Raw genomic sequence first — 23,629 nt, 5'->3', positions numbered from 1 at the left:
CCTTTTTGTTTTAGACGCATCAGGCAAGAGTAGAGGTCTGATCTCTGATATTAGAAATAAATTGGGACTTTGTACTGATGTTCATTTAGGTGTCATCCACCCAAAGAGCATCAGACCCGACCGATACCTTTTTCTCAGAGGCAGGACCTGGGGCATCAACCCGCATGCAATCAGGCTTGCTCTTCTCTGGGTCCAAAGTGGCTGACCCTGAGTGCAGTGCTTAGCCTCGCATCCTGAGCATAACATTTTAGCTTCTTATGGTAGCCAACCATGCTTGGGGAGACTGTCCTGCTTCAATGGCTGTAAAGGCCTGAATGATCATGGCTGCATTACGCTGTTGTGAGAGTCTAATCTTGCATATACACCACAGGCAAACCAAGGAGACCAACACCAGAAGGCCTGCTAACGCTCCCATGCCCGCCCATTCCTTCAGATGATTCATGGCTGCAGCAATCCATGGTGATAATCCTGTGGCTAGTCCTGTGTCCACTCTGGTAGAATTTACTGTGACAATGGCCACTCTCAGCTGCTCCATCGTAGTATCGAATTCTCCAGTCCAATTACCTAAAATATAGCTAGACAATTGTTTAGACAGATTTGCAGCACAGGAAAAATTCTCATGTTGTATGCTAGTGACACAAAGTCCAGCATACTTTCATTGACAACCCGGTTGAACCATTTGCCATAGGGTATCAATTTGCTCCTGCACGAGGTCAATCCTCTGATTGAACACCATCAAGCCTCCTTTTAGTTGAGCATTAATTCCTTTTTTGTACATCTAAGGCATGAGCTACATTGGCTAAAATATTATTCAGGGTCTGAGCAGTCTGCACAGTATGACTCATGGCTAATGCCACGGTGGTAGCTCCAACAGCCGCCAATGAGATGGCAGTAACAGTGGCGGCTGTAGTTCCAAGATCCCTTTTCTTTCTGAAGAGAGTCATAGCGTGAGGGGCATCAAAGGGCACAGGCACCCAGCAAGGCATGCGAGTAACCAGGGCATACCTAAATTCACTAGCATTCCAGCACTGGGCAAAAAAGCAAGTATCATCACCACAATTACTTGGCTCTATCTGGCTAATAATGAATAAAAATGGGGGATATAAACAAACAGGTGTGGGCTTATAGGAAATATTATGAGAAGCCTTAACCCCTTCGTTGGAACATCTTGCATCAGTTCTAGAAGTAGCAGTGGTGGTGTCTGAGGTCTGAGTAGGTTTAGGAGACCATTGCCCCCAGGGGCGAGACATGCTCCATGTAAATTGACTAACTCCATGTTTTGCTCCACTTATGAAAGTCATTTAAGGTTCTTAAATTATTTCCCCCCCTTTTTTTGTAATTTTTCCTCAATTACACTTTATTCATTCTGCATCCCCCATAAGCCCCTCCCTCCTCCCCTCCCAATCTCACCCTCCCTCCTCCCTCTGCATCCATGCCACTCCCCAAGTCCACTGATAGGGGAGGTTCTCCTCTCCTTTCTGATCTTAGTCCATCAGTTCATATCAAAAGTGGCTGCATTGTCCTCTACTATGGCCTGGTAAGGCTGCTCCCCCCCAGGGGGAGGTGATCAAAGAGCAGGCCAATCAGATTATGTCAGAGGCAGTCCCTCTTCACATTACTATGTAACCCATTGGACTCTGAACTGCCATGGGCTACATCTGTGCAGGGGTTCTGGGTTATCTCCAAGAATAGACCTTGTTTGGAGTATGAGTCTCTGGGAAGTTCCCTGTGTTCAAATTTTCTTGTTCTGTTGCTCTCCTTGTGGAGACCCTGTCCTCTCCAGCTCTTACTATTTCCCAGTTCTTACATAAAATTCCCTTCACTCTGCCCAACACTTGCCCATCAGGCTCAGCATCAGCTTTGATAGTCTGTAGGGCAGAGGCTTTCAGAGGCCCTCTGTGGTAGGTTCCTAGGTTGTTTCCTGTTTTCTTCTTCTGATGTCCATCCTCTTTGCCTTTCCGGATGGGGACTGGACATTTTAGTTAGGGTCCTCTCTCTTGCTTAGTTTCTTTAGATGCACAGGTTATAGTGGGTTTGTCCTATGTTGTATGTCTATATGAGTGAGTATATACCATGTGTGTCTTTTTGCTTCTGGGACAACTCACTCAGGATGATCCTTTCCAGATCCCACCATTTACCTGCAAATTTCATGATTTCCTTATTTTTCATTGCTGAGTAATATTCCATTGTGTAGATGTACTACAATTTCTGCATCCATTCTTCAGTTTAGGGACATCTGGGTTGTTTCCAGCTTCTGGCTATTACAAATAAAGCTGCTACAAACATGGTTGAGCAAATGTCCTTTTTGTGTACTTGAGCCTCTTTTGAATATATGCCTAGGAGTGGTATGGCTGGATCATGGGGAAGCACTATTCCTAGTTGTCTGAGAAAATGCCAGATTGATTTCCAGAGTGGTTGTACAAGTTTACATTCCCACCAGCAGTGCAGAAGGATTCCCCTTTCCCCACAACCTCTCCAGCATGTGTTGTCACTTGAGTTTTTGATCTTGGCCATTCTCATGGGTGTAAGGTGAAATCTCAGGGTTGTTTTGATTTGCATTTCCCTAATGGCTAGTGAGGTTGAGCATTTCTTTAAGTGCTTCTCTGCCATTCGGTATTCCTCTACAGAGAATTCTCTGTTTAGCTCTATTCCCCATTTTTTAAGTGGATTACTTGGTTTACTGCTTTTCAGCTTCTTTAGTTCTTTATATATACTGGATATGAGTCCTCTGTCAGATAAAGGGTTGGTGAAGATTCTTTCCCAATCTGTAGGCAGTCGCTTTGTTTTGGTGATGGTCTCCTTTGCTTTGCAGAAGCTTTTCAGTTTCATGAGGTCCCATTTATTGATTGTTGCTCTTAGAGCCTGTGCTGTTGGTGTTCTGTTCAGGAAGTTTTCTCCTGTACCAATGAGTTCTAGGGTATCCCCCACTTTTTTTTCTAGCCGATTTAATGTGTCAGGTTTTATGTTGAGGTCTTTGATCCACTTGGACTTCAGTTTTGTGCAGGGTGATAAGTATGGATCTATTTTCATTTTTCTACATGTGACATCCAGTTGGACCAGCACTATTTGTTGAAGATGCTATCTTTTTTCCATTGTATGGCTTTGGCGCCTTTGTCAAAGATCAGGTGTCCATAAGTGTGTGGGTTTATTTCTGGGTCCTCTGTTTAGTTCCATTGATCCACCATTCTGTTTCTTTGCCAGTACCATGCAGTTTTTAAAATTGTTGCTGTATAGTACAACTTAAGATCAGGGATGGAGATACTTCCAGAAGATCTTTTATTTTAGAGAATTGTTTTAGCAATTCTGGGTTTCTTGTTATTCCATATGAAGTTGAGAATTTTTCTTTCCAGGTCTGTAAAGAATTGTGTTGGTAATTTGATGGGAATTGCATTGAATCTGTAGATTGCTTTTGGTAAAATGGCCATTTTTACTATGTTAATCCTGCCAAGCCATGAACATGGGAGATCTTTCCATCTTCTCATATCTTCTTCTAATTCTTTCTTCAGAGACTTGAAATTTTTTTCATACAAGTCTTTGACTTCCTTGGTTAGGGTTACTCCGAGGTACCTTATGTCATTTGTGGCTATTGTGAAGGGTGTTGTTTCCCTAATTTCTTTCTCAGCCCTTTTGTCTTTTGTATATAGGAGGGCTACTGATTTTTTTGAGTTAATTTTGTATCCAGCCACTTTGCTGAAGGTGTTTATCAGCTGTAGGAGTTCCTGGTAGAGTTTTTGGGGTCACTCATGTATACTATCATATCATCTGCAAATAGTGATAATTTGACTTCTTCCTTTCCAATTTGTATCCCCTTGATCTCCTTCAACTGTCTTATTGCTCTAGCAAGGACTTCCAGAACTATGTTGAAGAGATATGGAGAGAGTGGGCAGCCTTGTCTTGTCCCTGATATCAGTGGGATTGCTTTAAGTTTCTCTCCATTCAGTTTGATGTTGGCTATAGGTTTGCTGTATATCGCCTTTACTATGTTTAGATATGTGCCTTGTATCCCTGATCTCTCCAATACTTTAAACATGAATGGATGTTGGATTTTGTCAAATGCTTTTTCAGCATCTAGGGAGATTATCATGTGGTTTTTTTCTTTCAGTTTGTTAATATGGTGGATCACATTGATGGATTTCCGTATATTGAACCACCCCTGCATACCTGGGATGAAGCCTACTTGGTCATGGTGGATGATATCTTTGATGTGTTCTTGTATTCGGTTTGCGAGTATTTTGTTGAGTATTTTTGCATCAATGTTCATAAGGGAGATTGGCCTGAGTTCTCTTTTTTTGTTGGCTCTTTGTGAGGTTTAGGTACCAAGGTGATTGTGGCTTCATAGAATGAGTTTGGTAATGTTGCTTCTGTTTCGATTTTGTGGAATAGTTTGAAGAGAACTGGAGTTAGCTCTTTTTTGAATGTTTGGTAGAATTCTGCGCTGAAACCATCAGGTCCTGGGCTTTTTTTGGATGGGAGACTTTCGATGACTGCTTCTATTTCCTTGGGAGATATAGGACTATTTAATTGATTTACCTGGTCCTGATTTAGCTTTGGTAAGTGGAATCAATCAAGAAAATTGTCCATTTCATTTAAATTTTCAAATTTTGTTGCATATAGACTTTTGAAGTAAGTCCTAAATATTGCTTGGATTTCCTCAGTGTCTTTAGTTATGTCCCCCTTTTCATTTCTGATTTTGTTGATTTGGATGGTGTCTCGCTGCCTTTTAGTTAGCTTGGCTAAGGGTTTGTCTATCTTGTTGATTTTCTCAAAGAACCAGCTCTTGGTTTCATTGATTCTTTGAATTGTTTTATTTGTTTCTAATTGATTTCTAAACTCAGCCCTGAGTTTGATTATTTCCAGCCGTCTGCTCCTTCTTGGTGTGTCTGCTTCTTCTTTTTCTAGGGTTTTTAAGTGAGCCATTAAGTTGCTTGAATGCGTTGTCTCAAATTTCTTCTTGAAGGCACTTAGTGCTATGAACTTTCCTCTTAGCACTGCTTTCATTGTGTCCCACAAGTTTGGGTATGTTGTGTCTTCATTTTCATTGAGTTCTAGGAAGATTTTAATTTCTTTCTTTATTTCTTCCCTGACCCAGCTGTCTTTTAGTAGCAAGTTGTTCAGTTTCCATGTATGTGTAGGCTTTTTGCTATTTTTGTTGTTACTGAGGTCCAGCTTTATTCCATGGTGATCAGACAGGATACAAGGGACTATTTCAATCTTCTTGTATCTGTTGAGGCTTGCTTTGTGACCAACTATGTGGTCTATTTTGGAGAAGGTTCCATGAGGTGCTGAGAAGAAGGTAAATTCTTTTGTATTTGGGTGTAAGGTTCTGTAAATGTCTGTTAGGTCCATTTGATTCATGACCTCTGTTAGAGATATTGTTTCTTTGTTTAATTTCTGTTTAGTTGACCTGTCCTTTGTTGAGAGTGGGGTGTTGAAGTCTCCCACTATTAGTGTGTGGGGATCTATGTGTGGTTTAAGTTTTATCAATGTTTCTTTCACAAATGTGGGTGCCCTTGTATTTGGGGCATAGATGTTCAGGATTGTGATGTCTTCCTGGTGGAATTTTCCCTTGATGAGTATGAAGTGTCCTTCCCCATCTCTTTTGATTAATTTTGGTTGAAAGACTATTTTATCAGATATTAGAATGGCTACTCCTGCTTGCTTCTTGCGTCCATTTGCTTGAAAAGCCGTCTTCCATCCCTTTACCCTCAGGTAATGTCTATCTTTGTGACTTAGGTGTGTTTCTTGTATACAACAGATTGCTGGGTTTTGTTTACGCATCCATTCTGTTAGTCTGTGTCTTTTTATTGGAGAATTAAGTCCATTGATATTGAGCGAGATTAATGACCAGTGGCTGTTAGATCCTTTGAATTTGATGTTGGCTGTGGTCATACGGTTGTGTGCTTGGTTGCTTTTTTTTTTTTACTGTAGTTATTTATTTTACTGGGGTTATTTATTTTCTGTGTTTTCTTGAATGTAGCTAGCTTTCTTGGGTTGTATTTTCCCTTCCAGTGTCTTCTGTAATGCTGGATTTGTTTGTAGGTATTGTTGAAATTTGTTTTTGTCATTGAATATCTTGTTTTCTCCGTCTATGAGGACTGAGAGTTTTGCAGGGTATAGTAGCCTGGGCTGACATCTGTGTTCTCTTAGGGTCTGCATGATATCCATCCAGGCTCTTCTGGCTTTCATAGTCTCTGTTGAAAAGTCAGGTGTGATTCTAATGGGTTTGCCATTATATGTTACTTGGCCTTTTTCTCTTGCAGCTTTTAGTACTTTTTCTTTGTTCTGTATACTTACGGTTTTGATTATTATGTGGTGGGAGGATTTTCTTCTCTGGTCTAATTTATTGGGTGTTCTATAGGCCTCTTGTATTCTTATTGGCCTCTCCTTTAAGTTGGGGAAATTTTCTTCAATGATTTTGTTGAAAATATTTTCTGGGCCTTGGTGCAGGGAATCTTCTTTTTCCTCTATTTCTATTATTCTTAGGTTTTGTCTTTTTATGTTGTCTTGAATTTCTTGGACAGTCCGTGTCAGGAATTTTTTAGATTTAACATTTTCTTTGACAGATACATCTATTTCTTCCATTGTATCTTCCAGACCTGAGATTCTTTCTTCCATTTCTTGTATCCTATTGGTTATGCTAACCTCTGTAGTTCCTGCTTTCTTCCCTAAGTTCTTTCTCTCCACAATTTCTTCCATTTGTGTTTTTTTTAATTTTTCCAATTCTATCTTCAGGTCTTGAGCTATTTTGTTGGTTTCCTTCCCCTGTCTGACCGTATTTTCATGCTTTTCCGTCAATTCCTTCAGCTGTTTGTTTGAACAATCCACTGTTTCTTTTATTTCATTCAGTGATTTAAGCATTTCCTCTCTAAAGGCCACAGACTGTTTGGCTGCAGCTTCCCGTATTTCTTCACGGATGGCCATAATCTCCTTGTCTTTAATTTCCTCCATTTCTTTACAGATAGCCATGATCTGTTTGTTTTTATCTTCCTCTAATTCTTTTCGTATTTTATTTGTTTCCTCTGTTATCTTCTTCATGAGCATAGATGTTAGGTCATCTCCTTGAATTTCATTTATGCTGGGGTGTCTAGGGCTATTTGCCCCTGGATAACTGGGTTCTGGAGATGCCATATTGCTCTGGCTTTTGTTGGTTGGACTTTTAAGCTGTCCTCTACCCATTGGGCTATCTTAGTTGTTTGAATTTAGTTTCTGGTTGTTCCTGGACTCTTGTAGTGGAGAGAATCCCTTTGGCAGGAGGATAGTTTTTCCTGAAGGAAGCTTTTCCAGCTTTTTGGGTATAGTCACTGGATGTCTGATGTTTTTCAGGAGTTGCTACAGCTCACCTCAGGCATAGAGACCTGGGTAGTAACTGTGGTCCTGATTAGTCGAGAGGGCTCTCCTCTCACTGGGAGAAGTCCTGGAGACAGTTGCCCTCCTTCTGGGTTTCTTGCTGTAAATTTAGTGATCAACTGCTGTAACCTGTGTGTCCCGTGGTTTGGTCGGTTTTGTTAGGGATAACTGGTTGCCCCTTGGAGCAGTATCTGGGGGGTTGATCTCAGGGTTCCCGGTCTTTTGTAGGTCTGAGGTTGGGGCTCTGTGCCCCAGAACCCAAGAGGTAATTTGTGGCAGGTGAGTACTGCTCTGGTGTCTTGGGGCGCACAGTTTTGCCTGTAAGGTGTATTTGGTATAATGCAGGCCTCTGGGCTGGTGGAGCATGCGCCCGCCTGTTAGTCTGCAGAACCTGAGTTTCTGATCACTCTGTGCTCCCTGTTTGGGCCCAGATCTGTGATGGCTGGGCGTACTCACCTGTCTGCGATCTGCAGGCTGCTAGACTTTCCCTAGGTGACCCCAGCAGCACGGTTTCTTCCTTCCCTGTGGGGTCCTCTCTGGACAGGGGTTCCCAGTCCCTGTTGTACTGGGGTGCACAGCTTGTCTGTACCGCTGAGCTGAGAGCACAAATCTCTGCGCGGCAGGAGCTCAGTTGTGTTGGCGGTGGGTACCCACCATCCTAGCGACCTTCCGGGGATAGACTGGGTGACCCGTGATCAGTCTGGCAACTTTGCTTCCCAGTGGGGTCCCCCCGAGGCTGGGACTCCCAGCCTCAGGCACCCTTGTGCTCACGGATCAGCCTGGGAAAGTGATTGGGACACGGACGCTTGCGGCTCCAGCCCAGAGACACAAAGCCTGCATTACCCGGGATTTCTTCCGGGTTCTGGCTGGGTAGCCGTGAGTGGACCCGACCAATTCCCACACCGTGGGAGCCTCCCCTCACCTGGGAAACACGATTGATGTAGTTTCAGGGCCCAGAGTTCAGTCTCCTGGTCTCTGCACGGCGAGTGCTGTCCTGCTTCTCAAACGCGGTGCTCTCCTGGCGCCGCCATCTTGGCTCCCCCAGATTTCTTTCTTAATCTATTTGTCATTTATATATAGAAAAGCTTCTGTTTTTTTCGTTTGTTTGTTCGTTTTTTGATTTTGTTTTTGTTTTTGTTTGCATTAACTTTGTATCCAGCTACTTTGCTGAAAGTATTTATCAACTGTAGGGGTTTCCCAGTGAAAATTTTAAGGTCACTTATGTATACTATCATATCATCTGCAAATAAAAATATTTTAACCTCTTTCTTTCCAATTTGTATCTCCACGATCAGTTTTCTTATTTTTCTACCTAAGACTTTAAGTACTCTATTGAGTGGGTATTTGGAGAGTGTCCAGCCTTGTGTTATGTCTGATTTTAGTAGAATTGTTTTGAGTTTCTCTCCATTTAAATAGATATTGACTATGGGTTTTCTGTAAACCACCTTTATTGTGTTGAGGTGCATTCTTTCTATCCTTTATTTCTCCAGAACTTTTATTATGAAGGGGTGAGACAATTTGTCAAAGGCCTTTTCTGCATCTAATGAAATGCTAATATGTTTTTTGTCTTTCAGTTTGTTTATATACTGGATTACATTTATCAGTTTATTTATATTCATCTCAGGGATAAGTTCTACTTGATTATGATAAATAATATTTTTGTTGTGTTCTTGAATTTGGTTTGTAAGTATTTTATTGAGAATTTTTACATCTATGTTCATAAGGGAAATTGGTCTGTAATTCTCTGTTTTTTATTGGGTCTTCATGTGGTTTGGTTATCAGTGTAACTGTGGCCTCTTAATATGAGGTGAAAATATTCCTTCTGTTTCTATCTTGTGGGATAATTTAAGTAGTATTGACTTTAACTCTTTTTTGAAAGCCTGGTAGAATTCAGCATTAAAATCATCTAACCCTGGGTATTGCAGGATATTTGATTCCACTGTGAACCCCCAAATTGTAAACTCTAAAACCCTGTTTCTTATTTGGTGTGGTTGAGCCCTAACACACATCTTTAAGCCAAGAACTTTCTGTTTATTGTAGACAGGTAATCATTTTATGGTGTGGTTTAGCCAGCCCTAGCACACACATTTAATCCTAGAGCTTTCTGTATACAGGATTTAATAAAATAAATCCTAGGTCAAGGGGTGGAAGAAAAAAAAAACAGCTGACAGGGATTAAAGAATAAGAGGGACTTTGAGCTGAAGGGTGTTTAAGACAGCTGTAGAAGAAGAAGGGACTTTAGCTCTTTGGCTTTAGCTTATACTTTAGCTCTTTAACTCTCTGACTTTTTGGGCCTTTTGGACTTTGAGCTAGCTTTTGGCCTGGGTGCTTTCTCTGCCTCCCTGAGCTAGCAGGTTTTCACCTCAGCATCTGGCTCCTGAGTCTTTATTGGTAAATGGAATGGTTGGTATTTTCATTCATTTATAACAACACCTGGGCATTGTTTGTTTGTTTGTGTGTTTGTTGGGAGATTTTAATGACTGCTTCTATGTCTCTAGGGGTTATAGGTGTGTTTGCATGGTTTATCTGCTCTTAAGTTTGGTAAGTGGTATGTATTGAGAAAATTATACATTTATGTTTTTCACTTAGTAAAAGTTTTTTTTATTTATTTTTATATTTATTTTATTTTTTTAGTAAAAGTTTTTAAACTTTGTTTTTATGATTGTATAGATTTCCATGTGGTTTATTATTATATCCTCCTTTTCATTTCTAATTTTGTTAATTTGGATCATCTCTGTTGGTTACTTAATTTGTATAAGAATTTGTCAATCTTATTGATTTTTCTCCAAGAACCAACTCTGTTTCATTGTTTCTTTGTATTCTCCATGATTCTATTTTATTGATTTCAGCTCTCAGTTTGATTATTTCTTGCTTTCTAATTCTTTTGGGCGTGGCTTTTCTTCTTCTTCCTCTTCCTCTTCATTCTAGAGCTTTCAGGTGTTTTTTTACATTGTTAGTATGAACTTCGCTCTTAGAACTACTTTCATTGTGTCCCATAAGTTTGGGTATGTTGTGGAGTCTTTTTTTTCCCCCAGTCCTAGAAAGTCTTTTTTCTTTCTTTGTTTCTGTCTGGACCAGTTTTACCTTTTATAGAGAATTCTTCAGTTTCCATAAGTCTGTAAACTCTCTTTCTCTCTCTCTCTCTCTCTCTCTCTCTCTCTCTCTCTCTTCTTGTTTTGTTTTTAATATCCAGTATAATCCCTGGTGGTCACATAGGATACAGAGTATTATTTATTTCAATTTTCTGTATCTATTGAACTTGCTTTGTATCCAAGTATATGATCATTTGGGGGGAAAGTTCCCTGAGGTGCTGAAAAAGGTGTGTTATTTTGTATTTGGGTGAAAAGTTCTGTAGACATCTGTTAGTTCCATTTGGTTTATAACTTCAGTTATTTTCAGCATGACTCTGTTTAGGTTTTGTCTGGATTATCTGGCTATAGGTAGGAATTTGGTATTGAAGTCTCCCACTAACAGTATGTGAGCGTCTATATTCAATTTAAGCTATAGTAGTAGTATTTCTTTTATATATTTGGGTACCCTTGTGTTTGGTGCATAGATATTAAGAATTGGCCTGCTCTTTGATCACCTCCCCCTGAGGGGGAAGCAGCCTTACCAGGACACAGAAGAAGACAATGCAACCACTCTTGATGAGACCTGATAGACTAGGATCAAAAGAAAGGGGAGGAAGACCTCCCCTATCAGTGGACTAGGGGAGGGTCATGGGTGGAGAAGGGGGAGGGAGGGGGGTTTGGGAGGGGATGAGGGAGGGAGCTACAGGGGGATACAAAGTGAATAAATTGAAATTAATAAAATTAAAATTAAATAAAGAAATACAAATATGTAAAAAAAGATTAAAAATTTTTAAAAAATTACTTTGTTCTCTTTGTGGATTTTTTCTTTGAGTATGCAGTGTCCTTCCCTATCTTTTCTGATTAGATTTGGTTTGAAGTCTGTTCTGTCAGACTGTTACTTAGAATATCTGAGGTCAGCCATAATTCTAATAAGTCTGCCTTTACAAGTTACTTGCTCTTTTTCCCTTGCAGCTTCTATTACTTTTTCTTTGTTCCATACATTTAATGTTTTGGTCATTATGTGCCAAGAGGACTTTCTTTTCTCGTCCAGTCTATTTGGTGTTCTGTATGCTTTGTATAACTTGATAAGCTTATCCTAACATAGGTTAAATAATTGTTTTTCTATGATTTTGTTGAACATATTTTTTGTTCCTTTAACCTCATTTTATTCTCCTTCCTTCATTCCTATTATTCTCAGATTTGTTTGCATAATGTCCCAGATTTCCTGGGTGTTTTGTGCCTGGAGATTTTTAGATTTAACATTTTCTTTGACCAATCTATCCATTTCTTCTATTGTGTTTTCAGTGCCTGAAATTCTCTTTCAGTTCTTGTATTTTGTTGGTCAAGTTTGTCTCTGTGGTTTCTGTTCAAGTTCCTAATTTTTTTTTTTAATTTTCAGAATTTCCTCAGTTTGGCTTTTCTTTATTATTTCTATTTCTACTTTCATATCTTAAAGTGTTTTAATAATTTCCTTTTACTGTTTGTGTTTTCATAGATTTCTTTTAAAAGATTCATTCTTTACTCTTTAAGAACTTCTATCATATTCATAAAGGCTGCTTTAAAGCCTTTCTTATGCTTCAGCTATTTTGGAATACTCAGGGCCTGCTGTGGTAAAATTGCTGGGCTCTAGTACAGACATATTGTGGTGGTTGTTATTGCGTTTTTATGCTGGTGTCCAGGCTGCTGGGATTAGAAAGGTTGTAATTCCAGAGATAATGACACAGTCTTTCTGGCCTTCGAGGGCACCGGACACACCTGCTACATAGATATATACTCAGACAAAATTCCCATAGACATAAAACCCAAAACAAATCTAATAAAACCCACCTCAGGTGGTCTGCAGTTCTTTGGATGGTTTTGCTAGAGGAGCTCTTCTTGAGCAGAAGCATTCTGAAATGAACATAAAAGGCTTCTACTGGGAAGTGATTACTTTCCCCCCCAGGTCTCAATTGATTTCAGTTAATTAATGGGACGTGCCTAAGTCACTGCAGCTGTTCCCGAAGTTCCTGTACACAGAGTCTCAGCCTTAGCCTCTGCAGCTAGTCACTGCATAGTTAATAAGAGCAGCAAGGTCACCTCCCTATGCTGTTGAGGTCACAGGTCACTCTTATTCTAAGTAATGAAGCTGATCATAGGCTTTAATAGGATCACATGATCATAGCTGATCATAAATGACTGGCTGACCGATAGAGAAGCTAGCTAAACTGCAGGGCCAAGTCCTGCTGGTACTGTGAATGCTAAGGCCATCAAGAGCTTATGTCCTGCGGAGAATGCTAATTAAGAGACACTAATACTTGCATGCTTTCTTCAATCAATAAAACTTAGTTAAGAAGAGATTTCAGTAAAAAACAAAACAAAACTCACAACACAAGAGTGTTTGACCCCAAGTTCAACCAGAAAAATCCGTGAGAATATTGAGTGTCAGAACAGAAAGTGTTTTCTTTAATAGAGAAATGTAAATAGGAATGGAAAACACTTGTCCTGCAGTGTTGGGAAGAGAAATGGCATCCCATATATTTGATCAGTGGATGTTTTCCCCTACAGTCAGGCTGGTCTTAGATGGGTACTTTAGAAAGTCACTCTTGTGTTCCACTCTAAATTTACTTTTGGGGCAAATTTTAACTTGTTCAGAGATCTGTAGGAGATGGTGAACTTAGTTAAATTTTGGTGGGGGTGGGAAGACAATTCCTCTGACAGTTTGTGAAGTGTGGAGGTTCTGTACCTCTCCCTGTGATAGGTGAGAGTCTCCTGAGTCCTCGCCTCTCACCCTTTGGACATTGGTGGCCCTTCACAGTGAGCTGCTTACTGGAATACGAGAGAGAATTTGCTGGACACACTGGGGTCAAATGCAGTACAACACTCCCTTCTCCTTCTTGTTAAAAGCATTGCCTTGATCAAAAGATCAGAATAGACACCCAAGTCAAGTCAAAGGTAAAAATCTGGGCAGAAGTTTGGCCAGCTCACAACATTTCTTCAGACCTTAGACGGAACCCAGCTACAAGTCAACCCAATGAGGATCTTCACAGTTTAGTTTCTATGGTCAGTCAGGGTGATTGGAGGAAAGAAAACAGAAATTTAAATACGAAAGTTTGTAACCAAATATTGAAGGAAATTCAAAGAATTGAAATTTTGTGAAGGGATTAGAGTTCAAAGTCACAGAGACTCCCTCGATTTATGAATAGGCATCACCATTCTTTTTTCCACGAGAGAGGTTAACTGAATTTCCACAGAACAAGACAAAGTGTGTTGTCCATCACTTAGCTGCTGTTTACAAAAATGATACAAACAGATGGGCCACAGGAACAGGATAAGCATGATGAGCTGGCAGGAAGTGTGGCCACAGGATTGAAGAAAGTCCCCAATTCTGTGGCTTGACTTACACATCTCTTGGAAGAAACCTTCACCCTGTCTTGTAGCTTTGTTTGGTTTTGTTGTTGTTGTTTGGTTTGGTTTGGTTTTTGTTTTCTGGGCTGCTAACCAATTCAACAATTGGCAATGTCAGTGCATTTTCAAATAGTTACCTCTCATCCTCCCTAAGTAAGAGAGCATATTTCATACTATATGTAATTAAACAGTACAAATATATATATATATATATATATATATAGGTATATATATTTTGGTGTTCTTTAATGGTCACACCTCAATGCGGGCTGCCAACTTAGGGGATGAACAAATTGTTAGAAAAACGTGCATCTGTGAAGGTTACACGACGGGTTCACAAATCACACCACGAGACCGGTTCTACATGGGAGGTTTATTAGGGGAAGGGAAAGAGGGTCGCAGAGAGAAGAGGTGGAAGAGAAATTGAGAGAGGAGGGGCTCCAGGAGTTCTCTTATAAGGTGACCCAGGGCATGTGCAGGTAGTTCCAGGTGATCAGCAGGTGGTCTTCTTGGTGACTTCACAAATGCCTGATAACCAGTTAGTCAGGTCCCTTGGGGCTGGCCATAGAGATGCCTGCTTGCTGATCCCAACACAAATGGCTCCCACTCCTGCTTTGAAAATAGAAGTTGTGCTATTTCCAGCATACATGAATGATACTGAAGTTTTAAATTTTACTGATTTTGTTTTTCAAGACAGAATTTCTCTGTGTAATAGCCCTGGCTGTCCTGGACTTACTTTGTAGACCAGGCTGGCCTCAAACTCACAGTAATCCACCAGCCTCTGTCTCCCATACTGCTGGTATGTGCTACCATGTGCTACCATGCCTGGCTCCATTTTTCTTTTAGTGTGTGTGTGTGTGTGTGTGTGTGTGTGTGTGTGTTGGGCCAGGCAAGCCAAGTGCATGGCACTGTAAGCAAATGGGGTTGGAGGACAGCTTGCGGATGTCTCCTCTTACTGTGTGGCTCCCAGTGCTAAAACTTAGATTGTCAGGCTTGTCAGCAAATGCCTTTACTCACTCAGCCACCTCACTGGTCTCAGAGGGGGAACCTGTGGGGAATGTCGAGGTAAGCCTTTAGGAGCACATAGGGAATGGCGAGTGAGGTGTCAGCAACTACTAAAACTTCTTGAAAGGTCCTGATCCACTGCACAGTGTTGATCTATCTACCAAGGACTCCTAGCACACTAGTGAGGTCTCAAAATGGATTCAAGGCCAGGGCCGTGACTGCTTCCTTTAGGGAAGTCTCCTAAGGTGACCTTCCCCCTCCCAACCCCCATCTCCCACATTTCCTTATAGTATCACCAACCTGACTGGTTGTTACTGGTGTTTGAGGCTAGCATGGGATGGTCCAGTCGGCCTTTCCATCATTCAATACTGGATAATAAAGTTAAATCTGCACCTTTGAGTCTGGTCTCCGGAGTCTGATTCCTGGGACTCTGCATGCTCCGTAGCCACTCACCCTGCTTCCCCTCGCTTCCTGGTTCCCACTTTCAGCAAATGCCTTTATTCAATCAGCCACTTTATTCAATCAGCCACGGGCCTAATGAATGATATTCATGCGCCACCTTTGTCTCAGTGAACTTGGTCATGCTCAGTTTAGGAAATGACTCAAGTTTTGGAGATACCCTTTAAATCAAACTTCCAATATTCGCTAAGCCTCCCCCCACTTTCCACTAAGATTTTTTTTATAAGTAAGATGATTTTATATCCTCAGGATCCCACCTGCGCTGCGTTGTACTGTTGGAGTGTTCAGGGGATGTCACATGTCTATTTGTATATCACTTTTAGCTCTACGGGATTACATCGCTAAGTAGTAGTTTAGTCTTCATCCTGCATCTGCTACAAAGTCACCTGAATTGGCTCCATAATTAAAACTGTAACCTCTTCCATATAATCTGGTATGTGGTCTGTGATATCATCTCAAATATGGCGAATCTGGCATAAAAAGATCATATATACCCAGCTAAATACTGTGCCTTTTTTTTTTTCCTCTTAAGTGCAGATCTCTAGAGATTGATATTTAGCCTTGTTCTAGGTCAGTGGATAACAAGAAATGGAAAACAAAACACAACACAACCCTGAAAGTCTGCAGGAGTACTCTCATCTACTTCTATGACTGGAGAATGCAGCCTAATGGCTTCTACTGAGCACCAACCCAGCAGCAGCAGACTGCGGCCACATCAGAATGTGAGCCAGCGTAATCAATCAAGAATCATTCAAACAGTTTTGTTGTAAATAAAATGCTGTTTTGCTATAGAATGTTTATTATTAGCCCTGAAATTATTGTGGTGGAATTATTTAACCCGCTATCACAAATAATAAGATGCAGACACCTGTTAGATTTTATAATTGCCTATTTACCTTGGGCTAGGCAGATATTTTTACCTATGCTCTCAATAACCTCACCATCCACCTCCCAGCCCCCATCAATGCCATCTGCCTTAATCTGGGCTATCTTCCATCCATAATCGTATAAATACTTGCTTATATTTTTCTTTTTTTTCCCTTTTTTTTTCATCTATGCCATCTTAAGAGTCCTTCCTCCTGACCCATGTGGTTTCTTCTTCACGCTAACCCATGTTGGCATCTTCCTTCCTCTTTCCTCCTTCCTCCTCTCTTCCTGTCTGTCTCTGCTTCCCATGATTCTGTTGTCCTCAAAGCTTGACAACTTGAGCCATGTCTACCCCATTCTTCCCTGCCTAGGTTTTAGGCCTTCTAATCACCCAATCAGGAAAAATGTCTTAGGTAGGTTTACACAACAAGGATAGGTGTATCCAAGCAGTAACCAGATCTTGAGGGGCAGTAATTAGTATCAAAATACAAGCATCCAACCAATACCCAACAAAACAGTATTATTATAAAGAATTAGCACACACACACACCCTGAAGAAAAATAGTGACTATGCACTATTGAATAAAGTGAACATCTCCTGTGTGCTTCCTTACTCAAGAAATGAACATTGTTCAACAGTAGCCAGTATGCTGGATACCGCATCTGGCAAAGCAGCTATTACTGGCCTAGCATCTGATTAAATGAACCCATTTCTCTCCTAATGACTTCTTTTATGACAGCCAGAAAACTGTGACAGTCTTCTCTGCCACTCTCTATCCTAGCCAGAAACTCTAGCTCTAGGTGGTGAATAACTACAAACTGAATCCCAAGGCCCCCTGAGATCAAAGTGCCATGAGCTCTAATGGTGCTTATTTCCAAAGATATTTAAAATCCTCCCTCCACCCAGAGAATGACAAGGAAAGATTCCACCAGTCTGAGTATCTACCAGCCTTGAGAGATATGATTCTTCTCTGAGGAATGTGCTATGATCCCATAAAACACAAAATGACAATAATTACAGCAAACAAAATGAGTGTGCTCCAGTGCATAAGTGAGATCTCAACAGTGCAATTATTTGTTTGAAGACTATATTCCATGAGGTTTTCTTTTTAACCATTTCTATGGTGATCATAACATGGCTTAATAGGTACAGTTTAATATTTTATCATCATCTAGATTAGTTCTCTTCCTCTGGGAGAGCCTAACATATTCTGGAACCTGAGTTCTCTAAGATTCAAAATTGACTTTCGAAGTTTTATGAAAAACACAATTTAATTTGAAGACAAGTTTTCTTCTGGATATTTGTTGTTTATGCGTGGAATGGTGGCTTAAGATTGTTGGTGGAAAAAAAAAAGATTGTTGGTGGGTGCATAGTGAAGACTGTAACAGAATCGAGGAGTGAATAAAAATTAAAGAGAAGATCTATAAATATGCACCTAACACCTGGCAATTGTCTCTTCCAAGTTTTTAACCATCCTGTCACAAAGACAAAGTGATATTTATACTGATGCTTTGAAATAAACTATAAAGGAGAAATGATGAGAAGATAATAAAGCCGGATGTAAAAGAATGTATTTTCTTTTTCTTCAATGCTGAGTAAATAAATTTTGAAGATAATTATAAAAAACAGGAGAAGGGGTGAATTTAAATGTTGAGAAAGGCAGAAGATGGTTGATTTTACAGCTCCCCTCCCTCACTCTCTGAACAGTAGGTTATGCTCAAAAAACAGAATTTAATAAATTTGCAATTAAAAAATTTAACAAAAATAAGTGCTATTGAGTGATCTTTGGATGACTGGTAAAACAGAATAGAGGACAATAATTTAATTAATTTAATTAACATGATACATTTTAAAGAGATTTTCTTATATGAGAAATAATTTGTAGTTGACAATTGACTTTATTCTAGAGAGTTAGATTTATAATAATTTATCAAATTGCTTAAGAGTTACTTGAAGGTTTCTGTATAACTATATTTGTACTCAATTTATCTATAATATTTTTCTTTATGCTTTTGCTACTGTGTTTATTGAGATTGTTATATAATTTTATCATTTTCCCTTTGCCTTCATTTCCTTCCAATCCTTCCTCCTAGTTCTCTTTCAAATTCATTTTTTATTAGTTGTAGTTACATGAATTTATTCATATACATATTCATTCCTAAATACAAGCTGATCCATTTATGTAATGTTATTTGTATGTATGTTTTCAGGTTTTTCCAGTTGCTAGCATCAAAAGACACATGTATAAAGTCTCACTAACATGACTGGCTAACCATGGGCCTAACAAGGATGGCAACATTAGACTGCTAAAGTGGACAGAGAAAGTCTGTGACGCCTTAACATATGAAAGAATAGAAAACAATTAAGAAATGCTGACAGTGAGAGAAACATTCTTCCCCAGGGGAAGGACACACCAGTTGGTTATCTGTAATATCTGAGAAAAATATTTCTCCATTTTCTAATTCAAATAGAACATTTTCATAATTAGATCTTGGGTTTCCTTTCAGAAAAAAATATACTAGACAATTAAATATTTAATTAAATAAATTATCCTTCCGATGCACATTTTTGAATTTTTATTTATTTTAATTTTTAAAAATTTATTTATTTTATTAATTATAGTTTATTCACTTTGTATCCCAGCTGTAGCTCCCTCCCTTGTTCCCTCCCAAACCTACACTCCCATTCTCCTTCCCTAATCCACTGATTGGGGAGGTCCTCCTCCCCTTCCCTCTGACCCTAGCCTATCAGGTCTCCTCAGGACTAGCTGTATTGTCTTCCTCTGTGGCCTGGTAAGGCTGCTGCCCCCTCAGGGGTGATGATCAAAGAACTAGCCACTGAGTTCATGTCAGAGACAGTTTCTATTCTCATTACTATGGAACCCACTTGGAAACTGAGCTGCCATGAGCTACATCTGTTCAGGGGTTCTAGGTTATCTCCATGCATAGTCCTTGGTTGGAGTATGAGTCTCAGAAAAGACCCCTGTGCCCAGACCCCTTGTGGAGCTTCTGACCACTCCAGATCTTTCTATCTCCTGCCTTCTTTCATAAGATTCCCTGTACTCTGCCCAAAGTTTGGCTATGAGTCTCAGCTACTGCTCTGATATACTGCTGGGTAGAGTCAGAGGCCCTCTGTGGTAGGCTCCTGTCCTGTTCCCTAGCTTCTCCCTCTTCCAATGTCCATCCCATTTGCCTTTCTGAGTGATTGTCTTACCCCTGAGTCCTCCTTCTTGCTTAGCTTCTTTAGGTGTACAGATTTTAGTGTGTTTATCCTATATTATATGTCTAATATCCACTTGTAAGGAAGTATATGCTGTTATTATATACCTCGTGAATCACTTTAACAAAAAAAAATAAGATAATGCATAATTCTTTTTTGTCACTCAGAATGTTGCCGGTAAAATGAATGATAATTCATAATCTATTTCTCAAATATGAGTGCTGATATTGAAATAGGTTCATACACAGAGAGAGAGAGAGACAGAGAGAAAGCTTTTAATGATTTTTCTAGCTCTTGAAACAGCTTCTAAGATATAAAAAAATTTTTAAATAAGAAAAAAGAGGCTGGAGAGATGAGTAGCTCAGCAGTTAAGAGCAGGATTTGTTCTTCCAGAGGGCCCAGGTTCAATTTCCAGCCCTTACATGGTGGCTCCTGACCATCTGTAACTCCAACCCCAGGGAATCTGCAGCCTTCTTCTGGCCATTAAGGGCAATTTATGCAAATGGTATATAGTTATAGTGCATTGAAAATACCCATACACATAAAACAAAAACAACGGAAATAAAGACTATCTTCTAAAAACAAAGACAAAACTTGTTAAATTAGCTCTCCAATTAAATTGTGAGCCTGAAACGAAGTGTGACTTTGATGACTTAAAGGGTAGCACAGCATCATTGCACAGTGTCTTGCTCACTTAGTCAGAACCAACTCAGTGACAGATAACATTTCCTAGCTGTGTGAAAAGACGACATTGAATATCATTCTTAGACTTATTAATTAATAAGTAAATAGTATGAAGCTCAGTTATTTTTCTGTAAGTCTAATATCATCATGGAAGAGATTCCAGACCTGAAACTCTGATTGCTTGCTCTGGAGTTTCCATACTATGAAGAAGGGTTGCCTTCATCTGCGGGGAAAAAAAAAAAAAAAAATCCTGTTTAAAAGTACAGAGGTGTAGGAAAGATGAATAACTTCCAGTGTTCTGTAGTACCCTCAGTATGTTTTACAACAATTAAGCAAATATTTAAAAGTAGCTAATAAAGAGAATTTAAAATGTTCCCTTTACAAAAAAAATGATAAATATTTGATGTGGTGGGTGCTCCAGTGATGCTTATCATTACATTATTGAGATTGTTTTTGAGATTTCATAATGAACCTAATAAATAGGTTCCATTATTATGGGAGAACTGAAAGTTGAAACATTTAAACAATAAAAGATTTTTATATAAAATGTTATTCGTTCTTAGTGCTAATAAATGTGACAAAGCAAAGCATGGTAGTTCATGCTTATAATTCCAGCACTATGGTGGTAATGCAGGAGAATCATGATTTCAAAGCCAGCCTGAGCTATATAGAAAGATCCTGTCTTTCAGAAGAAACCATAAAATAATAATTATAAATAAGTGTAACAATCTTTAAGTTTCTTAACTTAGAATCACAGTTATGAATAGTGGCATGAAGATCAATGCTTTTGTCTTTAAATTATTACAATTATGCAAAGCTGATGTAAATTGCCCTGAGAGAATAAAGCAAAAAGATAACCATATATTAAAAAAAAATAAACTAGGCCTTGTTTACAACAGAAAGAAGCTATGACAAATTGTGATACTAACAATTACTTTTATTTCTAGTCCCATCCCAAGCCACCTCACTTCACCTCATCATGAAGAGAATCCTATTACTCTACATATAACCAGTGACATACCAGGAATATTAATACGAAAAACTCTTACGTTACGATGTAAAAGGAAACACTGACCCTACAGCAAACATAAGAAAGGGAAGAAAACATAGAACATAAAGTTGTGCTATAGAAGTCCAATTTTAGACAATTTTAGGTAATTTTGAAGAAGAAAACTGACAAAACTTTAGTAATGCTATATAGACAGGAAAATATTTTGAAGAGATAATATAAATAATTATGTGAAAACCAACTAGATAATTTAACTTACATAACCAAAATCTGAGAAAAAATCGAGAAAGGAAAAAATTGATACTATAGATGTGATTGTTTAATGAGTGAAGAGAATAGTGATTTAAAATTCTAGGTTGGTGAGATGGCACAGAGGCTCTTGGCATACAAGCCTGACAATCTTAAATTTGCCCTCTGATATCTATACTTGTATAACACACAGACACACAATGATGACAGTGATGATGATGAATTTTAAATTAACAGCAAATTTTTTTTCAAAGAAATCACAGTAGTATCAATGTCTTTCCTGGTAAATTTTAAAAACTGAATAATGAACAGTATTTTTTACAAAAATTTTCAAAAATTCAACAGGACAGAATAATCTTAATTTATAAATAATTCTTAATTTATTTACTATAATGCCAATTCAAGTACTACTGTTCTTTTGTTAATTAAATTTTTATTTTTTATATTAATTACAGTCCATTTACTTTGTATCCCAGCTGTAGCCCCCTCCTTCATTCCCACCCGATTGATCCCACCCTCCCTCATCTCTTCTCTGTTCCTCCTCCAGTCCACTGCTAGGAGAGATCCTCCTCCCTTTCCATCTGACCCTAGCTTATCAGGTCTCATCAAGGCTGTTCTTCTTTTTTTTTTTTATTTTATTTTTTCTTATCAGTTACATTTTATTAACTCTATATTCCAGCCATGTCCTGATCCCTCATTCCCTCCCAGTCCCTCCCTCCCTCCCTCCCTCATCTCCACCATGCCCCTTTCCAAGTCCACTGATAGGGGGGACCTCCTCCCCATTCATCTGATCCTATTTTATCAGGTATCTTCAGTACTGGCTGCAAAGCCCTCCTCTGTGGCCTAACAGGACTGCTCCTCCCTTGGGGGGTGGGGAGGCCAAAGAGCCAGTCATTGAGTTCCTGTTAGAAATAGTCCTTGTTCCCCTCACTTTGGGAAACCAATTGGTTACTGAGCTACCACAGGCTACATCTGAGCAGAGGTTCTAGGTTATATCCATACATGGTCCTTGGTTGAATGTCAGTCTTGGAAAAGACCCTGTGCCCAGATATATTTGGTCCTTGTGGCGCTCCTATCCTTTCTGTATCAGACTAATCCCAATCTTTCTTATGATTTCCTGTACTCTGCCAAAGGTTTGGTCATGAGTCTTTGCTTTGAAAACACAACCCAGATGTCCATCAATGGAAGAATGGGTACAGAAATTGTGGTATTTCTACACAATGGAATATTACTCAGCAATCAAAAAGGAGGAAATCATGAAATTTGCAGGCAAATGGTGGGATCTAGAAAAGATCATTCTGAGTGAAATATCCCAGAAAGAGAAAGATAAACACGGTATATACTCACTTATATAGACCTATAAGATATGATAAACGTAAGGAAATCTATACACCTAAAAAGATAATCAAGAGAGCAGACATGGGGTAAGATGATCAATCCTCATTTAGAAAGACAGATGGGATGTGCATTGAACGTATGACAGAAGTCTACTGAGCGCATCTGAAATGGCTGTTCTTCTAAAAGGGCATTCTCCTATACTTACTGACCAGTGGCTTACTCAGCCACCATCAGAGAAGCTTCCTCTTAAAGTAGATGGGAACAAATACAGGGAAGCACCACTTGACAATGTAAATAGAATGAGAGGCCTTGGAACACTCAATCCTAATGGGATGTCTTCATCAAGTCCCTCCTCTCAGGACGCAGAGGCAGAAAGATGGTAAAAGTCAGTCGAGAGCGAAGGCACCAAGGAAACAATGCCTTCTAAAGACAATAGGATTGGCGCACTTATGAACACAGAAGATTGTGGCAGAATGCACAAGGTCTGAAAAGGTCTAAGACGGAAGGGGTCTCAGCAGTGAGAGGGGAAATGGACACAACCACCTCCCCCATGACAAAGCTAGAAGCTATCCCAGTTGAGAACTGATCACAAATGGAGTCTCGCCAAGTGTGCAAACCACACTTAAGAGTAGGTCAAATGCCCAGTAGTGGACAGCCAACACAAATTGAACTCAACAGTATTTTGTTTTTATTGTTTGATTGTTTTGTCTTGTAGTGCTTTGTCTGAATGTTTTATTTATATATATTTATTACTTAATGACTTACTTATTTTTTTACCTTACAGATCTGCTTATATTTCATGCTTTCTAGTTCTGTGATTTTATAGGATTTCTGTGTATGCCTATGGGACTGTTGTTGAGTTTATATGTGTTTCTTGTGCTTCTTGGGGGGGGTTGTTCATTGTTGTTTGTTTTGCCCCATTCTTGTTTGTTTTTATTTTATCTTATTAATCATCTTATTAGATGCCTTTTTGTTTTATAATGAGAGAGAGCAAGA

The sequence above is a fragment of the Meriones unguiculatus genome, chromosome 2 (genome assembly GCF_030254825.1).
Source record: "Meriones unguiculatus strain TT.TT164.6M chromosome 2, Bangor_MerUng_6.1, whole genome shotgun sequence".
NCBI lineage: Eukaryota > Metazoa > Chordata > Mammalia > Rodentia > Muridae > Meriones > Meriones unguiculatus.
The sequence above is the reverse complement of the archived record's forward strand: the minus strand, read 5'-3'. Positions refer to the sequence as shown.